Source organism: Pseudopipra pipra, chromosome 8 (assembly GCF_036250125.1).
Source record: "Pseudopipra pipra isolate bDixPip1 chromosome 8, bDixPip1.hap1, whole genome shotgun sequence".
Lineage (NCBI taxonomy): Eukaryota > Metazoa > Chordata > Aves > Passeriformes > Pipridae > Pseudopipra > Pseudopipra pipra.
In genome coordinates, this window is record NC_087556.1 from 11,529,377 (window position 1) to 11,553,185 (window position 23,809).

Sequence of the window (23,809 nt, forward strand, 5' to 3'; positions counted from 1 at the left end):
CATTTTCAGCACCTAGATTGAAATGCAAAATGTTAAGTGTAACTTCAGCTGGACTCTTTCCATCAACTAAACACCAAAGCGTATGCCTTTGCAGAAAAACGGAAAATAACAATAAAAAAATGCTTTGTTCTCTCTTTATTTTCAAACAAAGACAAAGAGGTGTGAAGGGATGAAACTGAGAAGCAAAAAGGACTTGGATATGGAAGGGTAAGAAATAAGCACATGGGTTATATTGCTTCAGAACTCAGGAAAACCACTGCTTTTCAGAGACTTTGGTAATTTCTTGGAAGGTGCCCAGACACTCAAGAGATACAACTTAAGATGATTCTGCAATGAAGTGATTTTGTTGCATTCAACAATAAGTCAAGGAAAAGGACCAGTTCTGACCTCATTCTATTTGTATATTCAGTGACAATTTTGCACATAGAAAAGAAAGAAAATAACAGCAACCATATTCTGAGTAAAAATACATTCTTTTTTTCTGCATGCCCTCCTGTGTTCTTGTGTTTGCCTGAATTGGTTTTGAATACTACAATGATACAGATGTCACAGCTTCCTCAGGCAACCTGGGCTTTATGGCAGCTACAGACCAATGCACTGGCATTACAAGTTTTTGTGTGCAACATTTCCAGCTTCTGACTTACGATTTAATTTGATTCTTGACCTGATCATTATCTCTGCAGCAAAGACTTCCAATTATTTTGGCAACTGGTAACCTAAGCACTATTCTGGCATACCCAAATCCTCACTATCAGCTCCCACTATCGGGTTGTCAAGCAACCTCTCCATAAAATAACATTCCTGTCATCAGCTAGTGCTTTTGCAAAAAAACCTTATAGGTAACTAAATAAATAGACATCTGAGAGAGTTCTCCTCGTGTAGCTTTTGTAACATGAAGCTGCACTAGTGTACTTGGAATTGGAATTTACTCTGTATTTCTACTCTGACAAAGACATTTATTGACAATACAATGACAATCCAAAAACAATAGGAGCAATCCTCCCAGTCAAAATGGGGACAAACTGGGTCTACCTTAACCTCTCTCATTGGGTCAAATTTCAATGGAGAATGGAATTTGCAAAGAACTAATGAAGTATCCCCCTAGGACAAGGCTATAGAAGGAAAATAAGATTTCAAGTGAGTCCTTCCTATTATTAAAACATTTTCATGTTCACTTTTATGGTAATACTAATGTCTTGATAACAGGAACATGAGTTGGGGATATAGTAACATTTCTAGCAATGTGAAAGGTAAAATGAACTGTACTAAAGAACAAGCTACCAAGTCCATGGTCCTCTGAACATTCATGAATGTCAGTTACAGCCACTTTCATTGCTCTATGCACTCCTACCCCACTGTGGAGGATGCCCAGCCTCAGCTGCTGCTGCCTGTCACTTCAGAAAAATCTGTTTAATAGTTTTGTTATATCCTCTGTCATTGATACCTGTCCCTACATTGCCTTTCTCCACTGAGTCTTCCCAATGGCACAGGATCTTAAGGGACTCCAGTACCACACAGAGTACCTGAAGAATATTCCTTGTAACAACAGGTGCCCTCCATGGCACAAAGTCTTTTCTCCTACCCAACCATTTTCCAGCTGAGGTCTGTTACACAGATAACTCTGAATTCACCTACAATTCTGGTTGACTTCTAAGAGACATGAATGAACCCTGGATAGACAGTTTACACACAGTTGATTATCCATGATGTACTTCTCCACGATCACTACGCAGTGGTACCAAAGATCTACTTTCACTGATGAATTCAGGTCCACAGGGAGCTCAGATTAAACACTCTTGTGGATAGTCTTCATGCTGCTCACTCATAGGTTGAAGGAGAAAGCTCCTTGTACTCTACAGCAGTGCATGACTTGCTGGTATATGCTATTCATGCCATCATGCAGTGTTAGATGTGGAAATTAATAGGGGGTGTCGGGAGGAAGGTTGCCATGTTGGTTCAAATTTCAGGTAAAAAACCCCAAACACCTAAGTATGATTTTGCCTGCAATCAACCTAAGGAATCATTTCCTAAGCTCTTGGATATGGGCTGCTGTTCTGCTTCATTATGAATTACAAGGCTGGTAAATCCCTTGTACCTTAGGCAAAGTCAGAATTAAATATATAATTAAATCAAACATTAAAAAATACTGAAGACCTCACATCTCATTCTCACAGGACCATCCTTATTCAATAAGACTGGAATAAAAGAAATCATGGTTTTGTACTTGGCAGAGGGAAACACAGATAGAACACCTAATGGATAATTAACTAGTGCAATCATTTAGAGGGGACATGAAACTATCCTACATTCAGTTTTCTTATCAAGAATGCATTTTAGCTCTTCCACCTTTCTCCTGTTATTTCTTAATTATTTTTCTTGTTTTCTTTGGGAATTAAGTGTCAGTTAGTCAGGATTAAGACCATCCATTCACGTTCACACTGTAGAAATATGAAATATGAAAAACTACTCCCCTTTTTAGACATAGATGAATTTGACAAATATCCAGAGCATCTGAACACAGTTTGCCACAAAGGTAATATTACAAATAATTTTTAATAAAAGGTATTCAAAAAGCCCACAAAAGCCTTCCAGATTCAATAAACTAGTTAGCAAACAGTGGAAACCTAAATACTTCTCCCACTTCTACTACACTGAAGTATTTACAGCCATCACCAATTTCTGTGAAGGTGTCCTAAAATTCTGTGAAGGTGTATTAGTTTCCTAAAAAATATTTGTATAAACAAACATATGCATACAAGGGGTGTGAGTGTAATGAAATTAAAAACATACTTTGGAGACTTAAGGTGATTAGAAACAAGCAGTGTTTGTCCAGAGAAATCCCTGCCATTTAGTGCAATGTTACCCAGTCCAATAGCTTGCTATTGCCTCTTGAGAATTATTTTGGCAATACCCAGGAAGAGTTCTGTCTAGCACTGATTTCTGATCTGCAACATGTCTAAGATGATAAACCAGAGACTCAGAAATTATCCCGACCTTCTTCTATTAGGAGTAACCACGAAATGTGTCCCTCCCCAATTTATCTTGTGTACAGTTTTGTGGCTCCCAATGTATTTTTTTATTTCTTTGCCATCTGATGCCAAAATTACTGCCCTTGCCCTTGGTTTCCCACTCTCAGATAAACAGCCTATAAAATTGCTGCAAGAAACCAAGTGCTGCTTCTCACACAGCCACAGACAGACTTCCTTTACTGAACACATTCCGCATACGGCATCCGTGCCAGGCTCCAAAAGAGGGAGATGATAATGTAATTGCCAAAATGCCCAGAAGTTCCTCCGAGCACAGACTGAAAAGAGGACAGGAGCAGGGAGGCTCTAAAATCAGAGAGTGCATCACATATTAAAAAGTAACTTTTCGGCAGCGCACTGCGAGGCTGAGCACCAGGCAGAGAAGGGGAGCACGCAGCCACATGGTATATTCCTGCCTCTGCCTCTCTCCTCTCTCTCTTTTGGTCCTTCTCTCCGGCTTTCTCTCCCACCTCCTCTCCCCGGTGCTGCCTTCCCCTCTCCCCCTGCCGCAGGCTGCAGAATGGGACACGCTTGTTCCCCAGCCAGCCGGCAGCTGTCACACAGCGGAGGCAGCCAGCAGCCGGTGCGAAGAGTGAGCCTACTCTGTCATTTAGGATGACTCACTGGAATCTGGCATTAATTTCTCTTTTTCTGATAGTGGACGGAGAACAACCAAAAAGCTACACTGGACTAGACCAAGGTAAGAGATTTAAAAGTCTTTTTTACCCTAATGCCACCCGACGCTCTGAGGGTGCCAAGCCGTGTACAAAAGCTGGCACTGTAACTAATTCGGTGGGTGTCTGAACACCTGGCATTACATGCCATCAGTGTGTCCTTCTGGTGTTAACCCTGTGTGTACCACCCAGCTGCACCCGGGGGGAGAGATAGCAGGTCAAAATACAACCCAGTGACTGCATTTTGTCCCCTTAATGCAACTTTTACTGCTGTACTACCACCTGCTCCCGTGGATACAAGAAGCTTCTCAATATTGCTAAATGATCAGCCTTTTGTGTTCTGCTGCTGGGAATGTAGCGTACCAGGCGTCTGTCATGGACTCCGTGTGGATTCATTCCCACAGCAGTTGTTTCATCACTTTAATGAGTTGGAATTCCACAGTGCACAGAAACGCTTCCCTGTCATTTCCCTTCTCTCCGAGGGGTTCTCACAGGATCATATAGATACGATCCATTTTCAGGCTTTTCAAAAGTAGTGCTCACTGAAACCACCAGAACAAGTCTGCTGAAGCACAGGCAGTGCTGCACTACATATTCTGTCTGCATTCCTCTCTATTTTTTCTGCTGTGAATCAAAAATTCAGCGTTGCAGGAGGGTTTTTGCAAGGACAGTTAATGTCTCTGGCATAGCAATTTAAAGTAAAGGGAGAAGCTGCTTCTCCCCATTCTGAAATCCTGGCAAAATGCTCTTCTTCCATTTTCTGAGGAGGTACAGTATTTCTAGCAGAGTTATCTAAGCAGGTTTCTGCTGGGGCGGATTGATGGTTTTTAGTGGTGATTTTAATGAAAAGCTTTCACTGAATGTCTACAGCTTCATTTCTGTCAATCCAGTGCTTTTTACCAAATGGCTTACTTCAGAGGGTGACACCTTTAAAATTAACCCAGCAGCGTGCTTTTCTAAATCTATAAACAGAATAACAGACTAGCTAGGGTACATTGCAGAATCTCACAGTCTCACCTTTGGATCTTTAATGGTGTAACTGCAGTGGAAGATATTTGGTTTGGTTTACATGTTCTCTGTACTGTGGAAAGTGTCACAATTGTAACTGAATTTACCTGTGTTTCTTATACATAATATGGTATTTTTCTGCAATACCTTACACATTCTATTTGTTCAGACCTGCTGTGTACTGGTAATAGGCTTATTAAGAGTTGACTTTTAAACCCACAAAAACCTGCCCTGACATTATTGCCATGAAAAGGAATCTCTGCTCAAAGAAGATGACAGGTCCCACATTGATCACATCTACAGATATGAACAAACAGGTATCAGCAGTTGACACCAAACACCATTGAGCTTCCAGGTAGTCATCAAGACCACAGTCTCTTGACCCAGTATGAATATTTTTGGAATTAACTCCAACATGGCACCAGTAAACACTCCCCTTAGTTACTGCTCATCCATGCAATCTTTAAAATAGATTAGGAGAAAAAAGATTCTTATTTCAGAGAACTTACAGGACTTAGGTACAGAGCTTCAGGAAGAGGTAGGACAACAGCTTGATGTGTCATCATGGATTCTACATCATTTTCCATCAGAAGATGGTACATTTTTCCACTTCTAAAAGTGGAAAGCATTTACCATCACTATGCTTTATTTTTAACCATTTGGACAACTGCAGAGACTTTAGTACATTTTTTTTATAATCTACTTTTTTTTCTTAGCATTTAGATATGATACCTGACTGCGAAGTTATCAGATTATTTCCAGGGAAAGTAATTCTAAAGCACAGTTCAGACAACAGATCATTGTGATTCGGTCTTTAAGCAGTTGATAACAGTCATGCTACTTACTTTTAAATTAGTAGCTATTTATTGTTTGCAAGCCCTTAGTCACTTGCTACTGTAGCACATGTCATAGTCTCTGGAGGTCTGGGGTCTAAACAGCTATTTTTGAGCCTGTCTGGCTAATGTCTAGAATAGAAAATTAACCTGTTCACAAGTTGGGTTTTTCTGTGCTATTTTCCTTTCTTTTGAGACACCAGTATATTATCTGTTTTCATGTGTGTGGCTCCTTTCAGGTGGAATCTCAGTCCATTTAAATGCAGACAATTTACTGTGATAACAGTTTATTGTAGCTTAGCAACAAGAGCTAAAAAAATACAGTTACATCCATCACACATGCAAACCTTGTATTGTGCTGCCCTGTATTCAGCAAATTAAACCCTTGAGATAAATGACATTCTAGACCAGTCAGTTTAATATCATTAGCTGGGCTGACCGGTTGTTCTAATTACAGAAGTCAAAGACTGCAGGAAGCAGCTGCAAAGTCAGCACATGTGCAAGGGGCTGTTTGTAAAGCACAACACATGCTTTAATTTGAGGCTTCTTTGTTGCAACATGAATTATTAAGGAAACGTATGGCATTTAATATCACCGATAGAAAAATGGCCAGGCTATGGTCCAGGTGGTAAAACTTATATGAGTTGCATGGGGTTATCACTGGTCTTCCTGTGAAGTTTAATTTCTGGTGTAATATTTTCGCCAAAATAAACAAACAAGCACTTCCAATGCTATTTCGCTGTGATCAGGGGCTCTTGGGGCATTAATTTACTGGTAAGCTAGGAGAACAGCAAGAGGAAAATTAGTGGACTGCAAAGAGCAGCCAGCACCTACTGCTACCTACAGTCCTACCTCCAAATTTTACTCCAAATGGAGAATCCACTCTCCATGTGAAATGTTCAAGGGGCAATAAGACGCATAGCTGCTATACTGGAATTGGTATGAAACACCCCTAAGACACAGATGCTCAACTCTGGAGCTCTGATTGAGTCTAAAAAGATTAAACCAGCCACAAACCAGCTAAGTGGAGTCAGGCAGCTGCTTTGACGGGTGGCCAGGAATCCCCTCAGCTCTGAGTTTCACATCCCTCTTGGTGTTTCACCTCCACAAACAGAAGGCAGGAGAGGCAGAAGTTTTGCTGTGGTTAGTTAAGTGGATTTAGTCTTATAACTGGTTTTATTCAGAAAAGACAAATGTTCAGCTGAGCCCTTCAGCTCAAAAAATCAGCTTAAATAGAAGCTGCTTCACTTCAGTTCTCCACTATTTCTCATTGGAATGTAAAAACTCATCCAAAGATGAAGAGCTCTAAACAAATCAACAAGGTTTACACATCAGGAACATACCAGTTTTTGCTAACAACTTCTACAAAGGTACAAAATTCATCCCAAATACTCAGTAAACCATATTCTGCATATAGGCTTACAAAAATGGATAAAGTTTCATTCTCCATTGCAACAAGCACACTTAGCCACTTTCATAGTTCACTATTAATGTCACTGTAACTCAAGCAGGTGTAGATCTATTCATTGCACCCTGAACAGAGTCAAGATGCCCTCCTTCCCACTGCACAGTACTTTGTTATAAGGTAAGCAAGCTGTGCCTACAAGTAACATTTTGAAGAGTTCTATTAATCATCACTAATATGGTACTTCAAATTGAACTTTACATAGGTCCTATTTTTAGAACAGAGGACATTTTCACACTTGCTATATGGCTTTCCAGAAACTTCTTGTGACATAGTCTGATCAGTTAGGATCAAATCTAATCTTAGTCTAAGACTGAGGACGTTCATAAGGATGAAAGTAAGGCATGTACATGATGCAAAACAGGCGTCCAACCCTCATGATTAGGCATTACCTTTTGAGGAGAGCATTTTTCTTTCATCAGAATAAAGAAATCTTAGAATCATGGAATTGGAATATGCTGAGTTGGAAGAGACCCATAAGGATCATTGAGTCCAACTCCTGGCCCTGCACAGGACACCCCAGAAATCACACCATGTGCCTGAGAGCATTGTCTAAATGCTTCTTGAACTCTACCAGGCTAAGTGCTGTGCCACTGCCCTGGGGAGCCTGTTCCAGTGTCCAACCACCATCTGGGTGAAAAAATTTTCCTGATATCTTTCAAATACCCTGTAATTTAGGGGTGAATGTATTTGTTGGAGAAGTGTTACTGCTTTCTTTGTCTTCAATTTTTGCCTTGCTCAACTTTACCACACTCCTGTAGTATTTTCAGTCCAATAGAATTTGAACCTTCAACCACCTACACCACTGAAGAGTACATCCAACTGAACCAGAAAGGATTAATATCATAAGTGAGTAGTGTATCTCAGGATATATGTGTGAAAATAGTATAACCTAATTAAATAAATACAAGGTATTATGCCCAATTCCAATCACAACTGAGTTTTAACAGACTCTTCTTTACAATAAAGTCAGGAATTTTAAGTTTCTATTTAATTATTTTGTTAGGACTAATTTATTTTCCATGAAAATCTGTATTATTTCTGTATTTGTTTAATCCAAACAGTGCTCTGTATTTTCTCTGAAATAAAACACAGATGATGCAGTTTCCAAAGCACCATTTTAGTTCTTTCTTGCCCAAACAAAATAAAAACAATACTGTGTTCACCACAAAGCAGCTTTTCCAATACTTTTGAGCTTTATCATATAATTTGGATTTGTGAAAACTGATATCTTTCAACAACTAAAACAACAGGAGAATACATTTTTCTTATTCATTTCACTAACATGTGAAAAGTCTTTTCACTCAACATCAGCTTGCTCGTTTGTTTTCCTTTGATTGTAATTTAAACTTCCAAAATTATGAAGCAACTAAGTATGCTAGACATGTATTCTCTTTAGGTTTTGAGGCAATTTCGTGACTGAGTTGTTGGCTAGTTTAGGAATGCTGTGTTAAAGACAATCTGTGTGCATAAACCAACAGTTGCTCAAAGGGAAACACCTCTGAGAGTAAAGAGTACATTCTCTAGAGCACTTCCACTGTGACACATCTGAAATGGATGTTAGATATAATCTGTATTTTTTATTATATTCAGCAAGGTCTACGCAGCTTTTCCTTCCTATTTCTCTTTGTGTCTTTCCCAACCCTTTTGTGTTAGTGGTGTGTGTTTGAGAAAAATGTTCTTATTCCTAAGGGCACCAGCAACGTTGGGCAACATTTAGCAAAGTGTGTATCATCCAAGTGACCTGTAGGTTACCCAGAGGACAATACCATGACCCATACGGTGAAACAACCAGAGTAAAAGCCACCCACAAGCAAGTTGTACTAACAAAATTATTGAGATTTGTGATGTAAAAAGGAAGCCCAGAGCTACCCAGTACTTGAAACCATATAGCAAATTATGAATTTGCATGCTGCAGAGATACTGGAGTTTTATGGGACAAGATCAATGCATCAAGATGTACAAGAGCACCAAATGTGTGTGGTGGTAACAGAAAACGACATCTGTAACTCTGTTAAAGACTTCTTTCCATCTTTTACAACAAAAAGACTCCAGCTTTTTTCTAGGTCCTAAACATTACAAGTTCTGTCATGTAATTTAAAAAGATAAAACATTCAAAAATCATATGAAACTGTGTGTTGTGTTTACATACGTGTACATGTATGACACCATAAAAGTCTCAGATGCTAAAAAAGCAAAAACACACCCTAGAAACAGAAATACAACCACAGCTTCACAAATCACATCTGATCATCTTTGAGGCAAGCTTCTAGAAGAAATAATAAATTTAAATAGGCATCCTCGCATGAATAGAAAAGAACATGGAAGCTTTGAGCAGACTTGCCTTTCCTCAGTTTCTAAACATCTACAAGTTCTGCTTTGCTTACAACTACATGCTCACAATTTTACAATCACTACTATATTGTGTCTAATATACTGAATATAGAGTAAACAAGACATTATCCCATAAACTCCAGGACACAGCTGAGGTCATGAAACACACAGGACCCTGCCATGCCAGGACACAGTTCAGGCTTCCCTCTGAGGGACACCACTGCAGTGGTGTGCAGCAGAGCAATGCCATATCCTGCCAGGAGGCACCAGGAACTGTGCATATCCAATCTACTGCTCTTGGAGGCCAGAATGGAACAGAACTGGGCCAGGACACAACTAAAAAAAGACAACCTCGATGTTACCAAGAACTGCAGAAAGCATCTATTATGTTACATTTGTTAACTTCATTACAGCTGGTAACTGATGTGAGAGGAGAGGAAGTAATGCAGAAAGCTTTGCACTTCTAAGAAAGCCTAATACTGCTATGGCTAGTTCCTGCACCAGGGAAATGAAAGAAAGAGTTAATTAAACTAATTATCTGTGGTCTGAAATACTACCCTGGCATTGGTGTTTATCTTTTGTGAAACAGCTTTAATGATGCTATTTACATTGTTCTCATTGTTTTGCTCATTGCCCTCTGCTGCCACTAGTATTATTACACTTTCAGTATTAGTAATAAAACAATTACTGAGCTTCTCTGCTGTTTAATGGGTTTGAAACCTCGAGAGTTGAAAATAATTAAGTTGGACGTTTCTGCTTTCGAAGTTTGATATTTGATGAAAAAAAAGAAAAAACTAACAGAAAGATCCATAAATATTAAAGTCAAATGGGACCACTGAAAAACTGAGTCTGACTTCCAGCATACCACAGCAACCCTGTCATTTCATCCAATTTTACCTGTGTCAAACCTAGTATCTTGTATAGATAAGTCCATTATTATAAAAATAGTTTCAGATCTCAAAAATGATAATACAGACTGCAAGTGCAGGACCTTACAATTGCTGATCACAACACAGTGGGATCATTCCTGTCTGCTCAAACCAGCTAACCTAAAGCCCCCTACCTGGCAACGCATTCATTCTGGCTAAGCCCAGCAATTTAATCTCAAAATGTATTTCTCACAGAAAGCTATGAGAAACTTAAAAAAGAAGGGGAAAGTGATTAGAGGACGTGAGCTAGAATTCAACATAGATGACAGGCACTTCTACAACTTGCTATTAAAAAACCTCCAAACTTATAATTTCAGAAGTCTCAGGAAAATTACAACATCATACTATTAATTTTTGGTTTTTCCTGCCCGAATAATGTACTTTTTCCTCAGCATATTTTCCTTCATCTAGGTTTAGCACTAATCAAAAGCTTATCAGTGCTGCACCTCAAAAGGTAAATGTAAATTCAAATATTCACTCTGTGCAATTTCTTGCAAAGGAAATGTATAAAGTTCTTTAGAGCCAAATGCATACATACCATAAAAGGTTAAAAAAAAATGAAAGGATGTCTTTTGCACAGTAGGAAAGAACAGGATGAGGAGAGACAACCCTGTGCAGCATTATAGTAGGATTTACAGACAGAGAAAATTCCTCAGCTCCCTCAGCCATTCTCTGCACTCCCTATAGCTGCCTGAAAAATGTTTGTAGCATTGTTTCTGCTAATGAATAAAATGAACAGAGCTGAGGCAGAAAGGAAGCAACAGACACTGCAAAATGAAGGAAAGAAATGAGGGAAGAAAAAGAGAAAAAAAGAGTATTTTCTCCCCTCCTTTACTCTCAACATTTCCAACACTTACAGTGGATTTAGGGAAGAATCAGCGAAGAAATAAGGATTAAGACACAAATTAATACAAAAAAAAAAAAAGGAAAACAAATACTAATCATAGAATCACAGAATCTTAAAGGTTAGAAAAGACCTCCAAGATCATTGAGTCCAGCCTTTGGCCAAGGCTGTCCTATGGTCCATTACTGAGGGCAGGAACTAGAACATATGTCTTTAGATCCAAAGCTTCTGACAAGGCACCTTCAGCTAATAGTCCTTATGGAATGGATGCAGGGATAATGCCTGCTGGTGGGACCAAGGGGGTAGGGCATGGAGGCTGATGCTGTTAGAGAACTGGTACCATAGCAAAAGATGGTTGTCACTGTCACATTAGTTTATTGCACATTACAAAAATCAATTCAACATCTTTCATCGTCCTGTCAATCACATTCTGAAGCACTGCAGGACAAATGGATTTTCTCTGTGACAGTGGGACAGGAATCATGAATTCTGATCCTTCTGTTGGACAGTTCAGTATCCATAAATTGTCAAGACAGCAGAAACCACACTGCATTTTAGTCTCCCACTGCCAATACACAAGGGTGTCTGTCCAGAAGGAGCAGAGTTTGTAGATCATGGAGGTATGGGATAGTGATTTCCGTGATGCACAAAAGAAAGAAAAGGACCAAGGAACAACCACTGAAACACAAGAAACATGGTGCAAACATCTCCTTAAAAGTACTGAAATAATAGTTATACTATTTAGTTATAGCAGTTTTACTATTTAGTTATAGTAGTTATACAGAACTGTAGTCTGCTGAAGAAAGAAATACTGAAGGGAAGAAATGTGGGTGCTAGTATATCACTAGTATAAAAACTGAAAGTTGTAGTACTAAGTGGGGATTTGATTTTCACCTGTTGTGACTCAGTCATGCTAAATCATTACAATCTCTTTTCATTGACCATCTTAGATTGCCAGAGCCAAGCCTTCTAGGCCAGTTAACTGCTGGGGATGAAAAATTCTGTGATACTAGCTGAGCATTTAAAGTAAGGAAAACCAGAAGAAAAATCAACAGAGAAGCAATCTAATATGTACTATTTAATCTATCATCAAGCTATAGTCACTAAATAACCTCCATTCTCAGATCTTTGTTGTTAACTCACAGTGACTAATATCCCATTCATATACTGCTTCTTGATATTTTTTGACAGCCAGAAAATTGGTCCTCTGCCTGAACTTAGGAAACAATTTATTTTCTGAGCTGAAAATGTAAATACAACAAGGCACAGAAGAGATAGCCCAGTTGTCCTTGGGTAAATATGACAATTAGTGGTACATACATTCGTCCCTCAATAAGAAACCTACATTGCATACGTGCCTGTGAGTACTAAACTGCTTAGACAGTAGTGCCTAATATTACTAAAATGTTACAGCACAAGGGGGAAAGGCACAGAAGAGAAGAATAAACTAACTTTTTCAAATTGCAGATAATATGAGAATTGTTTCAGAGAGGGGGTTGAAGAAGAGAGGAAATTAGGTTTAAGGTCCCCACTCTGGAATAAAGACTGATGTCCTGTAAGTGGTATCTCAGCCTTCTGCAGTCAATCTTGTGTAATTATATTTCATGTAAATACAGTGTTTTAATCACCACCCCTCACTTCTGATCACTGCTTAGGGTCTGACTCAAAACTGCCAGCTCTCTGAATATAAATAACCAAATGTCTCCAATAAGCCAGGCAGCAGCTGACTCCAGGGTTTTAAAGGTCAATAATTTCTTTTTAAAAATCAATATATTTGTAACTAGCGTAAAAGCTTCCAGCCTAAAAATGTGCTTAAATGGACAATCCAACAGGGCTTTTTTCCAAGCCAGTTGTCAGTTTTCAAATTGTAAGAAGGCCTTTTATAAGGGATGGGGAATTCTGAAGATTAATTCTGCTCCTTTCCAGGAAGCCACCATTCCATCATCTCCTATTCACAGCCTATCACAGACAATGGATACTATTCAAGAGCAACAACTCAGGTACATTAAAATAGGAAAAGCATGTAAGCAATAACCAAACAATGGCATGTTGCTGTGTCAAAGGGAAGCAGGCATGATGTGCTTAGCTTCCCTGAAAGGAGCACTTTCTTTCTGTAAGCTCACTCTGTTCTCTAGCTATTTCTGTAAGAGTCATCACTGTATTAAAAAAAGAAGGGATTGTCTGTGATCCAAAAGAAATGGTTGAAGATAATGCTCCCCCCATCTCCAATTTGTATAAATGTTTGTGCAATAAATAAGGATCTAAGTGAGTGAAATCACTTGCTCTTCCTAGAAACTATTTGTTTGATTAGCTATGATACATTCAATTTATTATTTATGGACCTAAACTTTCACATCATAATGAGATATACTCAAGCAGACTTGAATGCTAGCAGTTGAAATAAGAATGATTGAGAAATGTATTTAGTTGAAAGGAATTCAGGTAATTTGATTTCCTTTTGTGCTCCATCTTTTACTGTGTCCATAAGCAGCAATAAATCAGAATAACCACTACCTAAAGAAAACCTTAAAAGAAAGGTTACAGCAGGGTACAGCTCATGCAAGTAACAAGAGCCTACATGAAAACAGCTGTAAGTTTTGCCTTTCGTTAAGTTTTTTAGACTTCAAGGCGAGCCCCATATTTCCTTGTAAGAGGGGCTCACAGAAAATAGGCTAGGGACTAATACAGGACCCACAGGAACTCAGTTTCCTAAAATTAGGTCAGCACTGGTATAAAATTAGATTCAATGTTCTGCTGACCGAAACTGAAAAGAGGAGGAGTAATTTTTAATCACAAATTCTTGAGGGTAATGATATATCTTGCTGGAAGTCACCAAGTAGTGCCACAAGCTTGCACAGTGATTACCTCCTTCCTCTTGCCAACACTCATCCGAAGTCCAAACACAACTGAAACTTATAAATTAACTATGAGGGACAAATTGTTTCAAGTCAAAACATGCAGCACTATTTAGACAAATGATTATACTCTATACTTACAAGGCATTCAGTATAAGACTTAGTTATCTACTGTAATTGATTTCTCAATTAGATTGTCTGATGAAATTGCTTGCGAGGGGGGGGCTGTAAAACTAAAAACAGAAAAAAGAACAACACACAAATTATAACGTAGTTCAAATCACCCAATCATACAAAATAAATTTGCGGAGATAGTAATTATAAAAAAGTATGATGTAGCAACCTTGGAACATACTGAACAATGATCTTGAACAATAACTTTCAAAAATCAATTCTAACCATTTATTGTCTTACAATGCAGCATCTCTGAGGCTTAGAAATTAAACTCTGGGGAGAAAGAAACATTGTTTTCTAGTAATGAATGAACTGACCTTGTATTACAGAATCACCTGAGCAAAACAACCAGACTGAAGCAATGAGAAAGAAGGCTACACAAAAAACAATGCCCATTACTACCTTATCAGCATTGCAGGACTATTTAAAAATATTTTATTATAAACTTGTTTGACCTACAGTAAGTATAATTCTGAATGGTAGTAAACTGTATAACTACCTACCCCACCATTCAGTCTCACTAAGGTCACATCCCCTGCGGATCCCTCTCCAGAGGGCTGGGTGCATGGGCTGACTGAGGAAGATCCTGCTGATTGCAGGATCTATGCAGAAATCCAGAACGATTTCCAGAGAAGCACCTAGTGCACAAAAGGTCCTGGAAAGCCCTTTTGTGGAATGGAGTGACGTGTAAGGATATTGGAAGCTGCCAAGAAGGTTATAAGCCAGACTCTGGACAACTCTGGGACAGAATTTCCCTGTGTACCTGGGGAATAGGACAACTAGTGGAACGTAGGATTTCCTTGGTTTGCTGGCACAGTTACTCCAGAAACTCAGCATGAAATAATCTAGCCTGGAACTATCAAAGACTTTGACAAAAAATTTGTCCAATTCCTTCAGCATCACAGTATGGCAAAAAAAAGCCCTATCCAGTATAAAAGCCTATAAATTACCTTCCCCCAGCCATCTAACATTGATACTAGTTCATGGTTTATAAAGATTAGGTTGTGAAATAAGCTCCCGGGCTACTGGCCTGGAGCAACATAGGATGGAGATTTTTAATACTATTTTGAAGAATGTTTAGCTGGAACTGTAAATTGAAAGGAGCATGACTGCTTCATTCTGCAGAGCTTGTGCAGCACATCAGAAGAAGGTTAATGAATGCCAGTGTGGGAAGCACTAATGAGATACCAAACAGTGCTTTGAAGAGATTTGGCTTTTTGCAACTAGAGAAACATGTACCTTCTTTTCCTATGATCACTGACTAGGAACTTAATTCCCAGCCAGGTTTCTACTAGGATGTAGGAACTCCCCTAGCCTATCCTGCCACAGCTTTTGAGGTTTTACCATACAACTTCAGATCCAAATGAATAACCTCATTATTTCCCTTAGGGTTCTCCAGGGGTGATACAATGAGGACTTGCAATACTGATGCCTTTAAGCTTTCACAGCAAACTTCCTGTGCAGGTTTGTACCCTGCTGTGCTTCAAATAGCATATGTGAAACCAGAAACAAGGAATTACTTATAGAGGGGACACTGAGTGACAATGGATGCCATAACCAATCCACACAATGAAGGAGCATGCCAGGAATGGCACTGTATGTATGGGCATTTATGGCACATGTGGCAGTTCTAATGAGTAATGAATTGATAAAATGCATGCTGTTTTGTCACAAACTGCTGTGAAGCAGATTGTTCTCATACGTGCTGGGGATCTGAAGTGCCAGTTGTGCTTATTTTCAAAAACTTCTTGGATGAAGAGCTTGCCAATCTGCATGTGGTATTTTGTGGCTGATTAATTTTATAGATTGTGCTAGGTAAGAACTCTCTGACTTACTAAATCCAATATCAATTTTAATCAAACTCTAGTTGCTTGCTAATTTGGAGACACAGGGTGCCATTTTATTGGCTTCTGTAGACTGCTTGCTCTCCCTATATATAAAATAGTTCAGAGAAACTGAGCTGAAACAACACAAAATCCAAGGATGACAAAAATAAGAATATTACCCACTGACTGGGTTGTGGAGAGTTACAAGCAATCCTATCCCACAAGCAGCCAGCAAATGTTGAAAGATATGTGTGAACCTGTGCCTAACCCTAAAAGGAACTGTGGAACTGAATAAGGGCTTGTAAGAAGTTCTTTTTCAGCATCATGCTCAACAAATAATACTCTGTGGGTGCCTGGGTCTGCTCCCTTTCTATAAGCTACACTCTTCTATAATCTCATTGTGTAAATCAACAAAAGCAGCTTCTGTGCCCCTGTTCATACTGCAAACAGTAACTACATGAATCCAGTGAATCTCTGAAAGTCATTCTCCGCGGGAGAATTTCTTTTTGTCATCTCATGCAGCATCTTTGTGCTGAGACTCATTTGAAGGTGCCTGTCCTTCAGATCTTACAATAACTTTATAGTGAATAAGTTCTTTTAATTCCAGTTTTAGATTCAGAATAATTTTCCCTATATGGTCTGCACAAGCCCATAAATTCTTTCAAGACCAGGGTTTTATCCTCTTGTGTTCGCAAGTTTGTAAAAAAAAAACTGACCAGAGCTTTGGGTGTGGGTTTTTTGTTTGTGTTTAAATGTTTGCTACTTTTTCCTAGATGGCACCTTATACGTCAAAGACAAAGAATTAGCTTCTCTGACAGTTTTTGTTTGGAAGATTGGATTTTATTTGTTTTAAGTTAGGCTGCCCACTGAGGACACATATTCTGGAGCTCCTGAAGTAGAAAAAAGCAGTCTCAAACCAGGACAATGGAGATTTTTGAAAATGTGATGACTACACAACATGTAAATGAAGGGTTATTTTTATGGAAAAGGTGGGCTTTGCTAACCAGCTTAACTAAGATTATGTATGAAAACTTTTCCAGAATCATCTTCTGGCAAATCATAGTGAATGGAAGGTCTAGAAGGAACACTGATAAGTTAAAAAGTCACTGCTGTCACACGTGCACAGTGAATGGCTTCATCAGGCATCTAGAGAACTACGAGAAAATGGACAAAACAAAAAATAAATCAAATAATTTTTTAAAAAAGCATTTTAAATGCAGAGCAGTTTAGTTATTTTTCTTATCACTGGACACTCAATAAAACTTAGAAACTCAGAAAACCCTCATCATGGCTGGGCTTCGCGAACGAAGATTTGGGAAAGGCTCTATCCACATTTGTTACAGGCACGCTGGTGGCTAATGAGGCTAATACGAGACAGACATATCCGATTGCAAAAGGCACAGCAGAAAGACTCCTTAGGTGGTACATTCTGCAGGACAGGATTCTTTCTGCGTTGTCTTTTCTCCTCGAGAGTGACCCTGCGGGCGTTCTCAAAGGAAGCAGCAGTGTTATAGATGGTGTGTCTCCAGGCCTCCTGATTGGAGGCCAGAGTAGACCAGCTATGTTGATCAATACAGAAAACCCTACCAACAGCAAATAAACTACTTGGTTGATAAGACCTATAGAAATGAACAGGGAAAAGTCCTTGTGCTCATTACAACTGAGGGATATAACTCATTAACAAGACTATACTCCCTTCCACATAATTACAATTTTCCGTGCCTTTCCCCAAACTACAGTATATGATTCTGTGAATATTGTATAACCATGACAATGCTTTAAAAACATTAGCTGATCTCCCCATACAACTCCTATAGCAGGGACAGCACGGTGTTTCCCATGCAAACACACAGGTTGTGCCAGCCTGCAAGACTGACCAGAGGTATTTTTAGTGATTTGTACTACGACTCCAGCAAACGATTGCAAGCTCCAATCCAGCTCTTTCAAATGGAATCATACTGTCTTACCTATATTTTTCATTAAAAGCACAGCTACAAAATCAAGTCATCAGGCTAATGTGTATTTACTGGCTTTATCCAAGCACTTGTTCCACGTGCATTGGCTATAATAAGCCAGTTAGACTCTTTGGAGGCCTGATAACCATCTGTTGAAATCACTGGCAGACCAGCAGGTAGTAGTATCTCAGTCCCTCAGTGGGTTTCACATTTTGCCACTTAGTACTCCCAATCACCCTTTCCAGTGCCAGAATGAAACAGAAAATGAAGAGAAAAGCTTTAGTAATTTTCTATCGTGAAATGAGGAATAAAGGACAAAGCATGCATTTGTGTACGTGTAAAGTAGGTTCCTGCATTTCCACACTAACTGCACTTCTGATTTTACCTTGAAGAAATAAAGGTTTTTAGTTGCCATGGCAACCATGTTAACAAATAGCAGCACAGATTTTACACAAACGATGCGATTGTCAGGAGTTGGGGATAGTCTAACAGGTTTTTATCAGATATCCCCCCCCAAATACACACTTATTAGCTAAAATAAATCCATCACTGGTTTTCCTCATTACATGCTTTTCATTTCATAATAGCAAAGGGTTTTTTTTAAGAGGATATACCTGTATTAAGAGCCTCTAAATTTCATATACCTTATATTTCATGCTTGAGAAAGGCATCACATGATTGCAGCATTCTTTAAAAGGCATAAACTGATTTGCATTAATGCTTCTCTCAGGGAGCTAACTGGGGGGCTATAAATACAGTTCCTGTCTTCAGGATTACTTAGCAATTTTGCTGTTCTGAAAAGGAAAAATAAAAGCAAGGAAAAAGATAATCTTCACAGACAGATGGAAAGGGGGAGAGAATGTTCTGTACATCATCCAAAAATTAATGATGAATCTGTTGGTTCCTTTAAAGAGCAAAAATTTATGAAGGCTAAATTTTGCAGAGTTCAACACCTGAACATTTCTATTGCATGGGTTTTGTGGTTCAAATGCATTTCTGGAATAAATTACTGATAGTCCACTGCATCAAATATTAACTTTGGCAGATTTTCTTTCTAGAGAGAGCAAATTTTAATTTTAGCTGAATTATAATAGCAATAGCAGTCTGCACTTCTCTAGTCCCTCCCATCTTCATACTTCCTTCAAAGCACTTCAAATATCAGTCAAAAATATTAATTTGAAATATGGCCACAATTTAAGGATAAATACACTAAGGTCCCACCTCAAAGAGATGGGAAAAGTCAGAGCCACAACAAACCATAGATCATGGTAAACATGAAGAGGTGATTAACTATTCTGAACATCTAAGCATTTGCTCAGCCTTTTATAAGCCAAACAAGACAGATGAAGTTTCCCAAACAATGTCATGTTTAAAAATTTATGGATCTATTTAAATACAACCACAGTGTATGTGTACAGACACTTGCTTAAAAAAAAAGCCACAAACTTTAGTTGGCTGAATATCATTTTGAATTCATGTCTCATCTGCTTAGCCAAAGCAATGACTTAGTTCCTGCATTAAATTTGCTTTCCATTTCACGCAACTTTTATACTAGCTCAAAAAATTACTTTCTTGCAAACTCTTAACCATGTCAAAAACTGTTCAATAGAAGTGCACTCTCATGACATCTGACAGCCAACACTTTAGATTGCTACAATTACACATTTCCACTTCACTGTCCATTCCTACCTAAGCAAGACACCAGAGTCCTGAGATAAAATTACACGGAATATTCCTACAGCAGACAAATTAAATTAAATTAAGAGGGGAAGGCACTACTCTTCCTACCTACAATTTTTTTTTACCTCTGCAATAAATCCTGTTTCCACTGGACATCTTTCATCCACATCTGGTTGGTTTGATAAAGCTAATAAGCCATAGGTAAACTTGTGTTCAGCTGTTTAAGCCCATTCTTCTTCTTTTTACACAGATGCTACAAAACTAAGATGAAAAGGGGCTACTGGGAAGACTGATTTCTAAGGGTTTTCTCCTTCCCTCCCCTATTAGCCTCCCAAGTCTCTGCAAAGGGTTAGAAATATTAGCTTTAACATTTTGACAGTTTTAGCAGCAAATATTCATTGCCAGCAAATAGCAAAGGAGCCACTGGGGCAACTTTCCTCGTTTTTTATTTCTTTGCAAGCTGTTTCACCTTGCTGGGATATGCAGCTCTTATTCCACCTACCTTTAAAGCTGACTGAGCTCTTTATATGTTTTATATGTCTCTGGCTGGCAGTACCTTGGAGAGCCTGCACCAGCCAACCATGCTCTGCGCTTATTTCCATAGGGATTTCTCTCCCAATATATTCTAATTATGCCTGAAACATTTATAGAATAGCTTCCATTTTAAAAATAGCTCACAAGCCTAATACACATCGAGCAGATCCACTTCACCTACACCAGGCAGACCCCATAGCAGTTTGACAGCTCTCAACACTACCACAATATACATTTTCAGGATTGACATGAAGGAAAAAAAATATGTTCACCTATAGAGACAATGCTTCAGAGAGAATTTAAATAGATACATATTGGGCTATAACTGCAGAGTATGGGGTGATATTCAGAATATGGGATTAAAAACTACCAAGAGTGTAAAAACCATGAAATGGATCTTAAATGTCCATGAGCTTAAGCAATATTGATTTTACATCTTATTAACAGTAGCTTTCACAGACCAGGATCTTTACCAGGATTACTATAAGGTGTGGAGTTTTTATTTGTTTAAAGAAATTTTCACTTTTCATAAGGCATTTAATTGGAAAAGGTTGAACTTTTTCCAGTCAAGAATTAATACTTTGATTTATAATAAAACATGCTCCACAATAATTAGTAGGGCAGGGTACCTATGTGGGACAGGCAAGTCCCCATTTCAGAACTCTAAGAAATATTTTTTGAAACCACATTGTCTGTTTTCAGGAGAGTTCTCTTCATAATAGGAGAAGTGAGAGACCTTTGTTGCCAGTGCCTATCTGCTGCGTGGTTGAGGTTTAATTGTGGTGTGCACTATATGCAGCACTTTCTCTGGGTTTCCTAGGAGTTCTAGATGGTACACAGGCCATTTGGAGGAGAGCCAAGATAATTTTATTTACTCTACATGTATTGGAATTGTACCCAAATCTTCGTTCGCGAAGCCTAGCCATGATTGGAATTGTAAGGCAAATGTCTGAAATAAAATCTTACAAGGGGAAGGGAAGCCAGACATATTCAATATATGCAATAAAAAGGGCTTTCTGTGGCTGCTCTTTCTTCCATACTTGGCTGGTCATGTGCAGACAACTTCATGCCAGAGTTGCAAGCAAGACCTAAATATTCAGATATTCAAAGTTACAGCAGAGTATCATCCACTGAGTAACTCAGTAGAACATCAAAGCTAAACTACAAGAGGACCAACAGTCTGGCCTGACAAAAAGTTCTTCTTTAGATGTATCGTGCTCTGTCAGTGCCACATAATGTAATGCTATGCAGAGATATCCAAACTAACCTAAACATGCCAGCCAGTAAATCAACAGATGTGCCTTAAGGTACTCCTCCATCCAGGTTCATTAATCCTTTTGAGAAGCATCTTGCTAAGATGGCAAAGCAAGTATAGGCATCTCTGCATGACACTACACTATGCCTCAAAGATTTAGAGCAGTAGGTAGCTTTGGCAGATTTCAGGTCTAAAAAAAAAATAAAGAAAAAAAAGTCCTTTGAATTTTGTAACTAATTACTAGTTACAAACTGCATCAAATCCCACTCTATGTGAATAAAGTCAGTTAGTATAATAATATTTTTTTTTATTTATATGAGAAATACTGTTTTGGTAATTAGGTAAAAGTGCACATGTGGCATGTTCACGGACTTTTTATTGTGCTTGAGAAAGAGGCCAGGCTAATACAACCATGGAAATTGAACCACTCCATTAAAGCAGAGACAAATATAGTAGCAGTGCAAGCTGCCTCCACAGCTCTGACAGCCAAATTACATCAATCACAGCCATGAGGGGATGGATTTAAGCAGAAGGGTAGCACTGCACATCTACATCCATACAAAACTTGGCCTTACTGACTGATTGTCAGGGAGTGCCAGCTGCAAGGTGTGGACAGCTGCCCACTAGTCATCAGGCAGATTCACGAGTTTATTGGACAAAAAGAGCCAAACAGCTGACAGATAGTAACAAATTTTTGTCAGAATAACCAGAGGAAAAGAGATTCTTCATGCCATTACTAATCTTGTGAGCCCTTTCATTTCATTATTTTAGCAGACATGCCTAAGAGATATCCTGGCCTCCAGTTTCATAGTTTGTTGATGATATATATGTGGAAAGCAGCATGTTACTGAATCATGCACAGCCCTAACCTTTGCTGCTGAGAATCATTTAAGGACATTACACCATTTGAATATTGCTACTGCCCAATTTATACTATTCTTATTTCTATGCTAAGAAAAAGAAAATCACCATCAATGTTGCATGGCTTCCTGCTCTCTCGACATGCACGGAATACAAGACCTTTTGAAGAGGAGAGCAATAATATACTTAGAGAGAGAAAATAGAAACACTAGATTCTTTGCCATACTACCTCATATTTCATACCATAGGTATTCCTTTCTGAGGTTTTTAAACAGTGATATTAAGGTCCATACTGGAAGCCATGAAATAGCACATTAATTTGGGAAGATTCAGAAGTGGATGCTGAAAGGAGAGGCAGCTACACCACACCACCAGTCTCAGTCTCTCTCACACAGGCAAAACTCTGATGAACAGTTACACCCTGGAAGACATTCTGATGCTCACCAGCAGGAAGCAGCCTGAGTATGGGGGTAGGGTGGGTTGGTGTGGAAGGGTACAGGGACAACATGGAATGGCTGCAGCATTTGCATCACTATCTGAAGACCTGGGTTCAAGTCCCATCAGCACGACATCGGGCAAGACATATGGGGTTGGGTTGTGACTGTTTCCCTCATTCACATGGAAAAATAGCAAAACAAATGTCCCTTCTATCAATTAATGCTCTTTTTGTCCAGAGTTTGCCCTATTACACAAAGTTCATCACAAGCTTAGGCAAGGTTCATCTGTTAGCACAAAAGTAAATAACAGTAACTGCCCAAATGAAAATAGGCCCCAGACAGGCCTGACACACACTCAAATACTGCTTTTTAAGCTTTAAGCTGAAATCAGGCACCACTGCATAAGCATGACCATGACCAACATGAACCAGTGGTCAGAAAGGAAGACAATGCAGATAGAAGACCAGTCCAGAGATTATTGCAACACCTTTGTTCAGTCTGCAGTTTTGGGGGGTTTTGTAGTGCCTGCAAAGTGCCAGGAACTTCAAAAAAGTTTAAAAGAAGTAGGCACAAGGCAGTAAAGTTTATTGACTTAATTTAAGACTCCTGCTCACTAAAAGTAACAAACAGTAGGAAAGTCATTGCTCAGCACAGGAGGCAGGTGTAACAGCCATAACCCAGAGGTAGGTCAGAAAAGTCCTGATTGATGCTTTTTGAATCTGAAGGTGAAAAAACAATATTAAGATAAAGAATATTCCTTGAGAAGGCTGTCAGGGAGATGGAGCCAGGCTCTCTACTGTGGTACTTAATGGGACACAATGGATATAATTTGAAAAAAACCCCCAAAACTGAAAGAGTTTCAGATCAGGTACAAAGAAAATTTTTTGTCACGAAGGCGGCCAAGCAGTGGAATAGGTTGCCCACAGAAGTTTTGCCATTGCCCTCCTTCAAGGTTTTCAAGACCAGATCAGACAAAGCTCTGAGCAACCTGATTTGTTCTCACAGCTGACCCTATGCTGAGCAGGAGGTTGAACTAAAGACCTTCTGAGATCCCTTCCAATGTGATTTTTCCTATGATCCTAGGATCTGCCAAAAATAACCCAGAGATATTTATAGAAA

At 38.9% G+C, this 23,809-nt stretch overlaps 1 protein-coding gene across 2 annotated transcripts in view; it reads left to right on the top strand.

The window, feature by feature from the left end:
* Positions 1-3,207: 3,207 nt before the first annotated feature.
* Positions 3,208-23,809, top strand: part of RASGEF1A (RasGEF domain family member 1A) — a 155,734-nt gene continuing 135,132 nt past the window's right edge. For both annotated transcript variants that reach the window (XM_064662536.1, XM_064662538.1), the window contains exon 1: positions 3,208-3,726. The gene's annotated coding sequence lies outside the window, so the exon portion shown is untranslated. The remainder of the gene's footprint in view (positions 3,727-23,809) is intronic.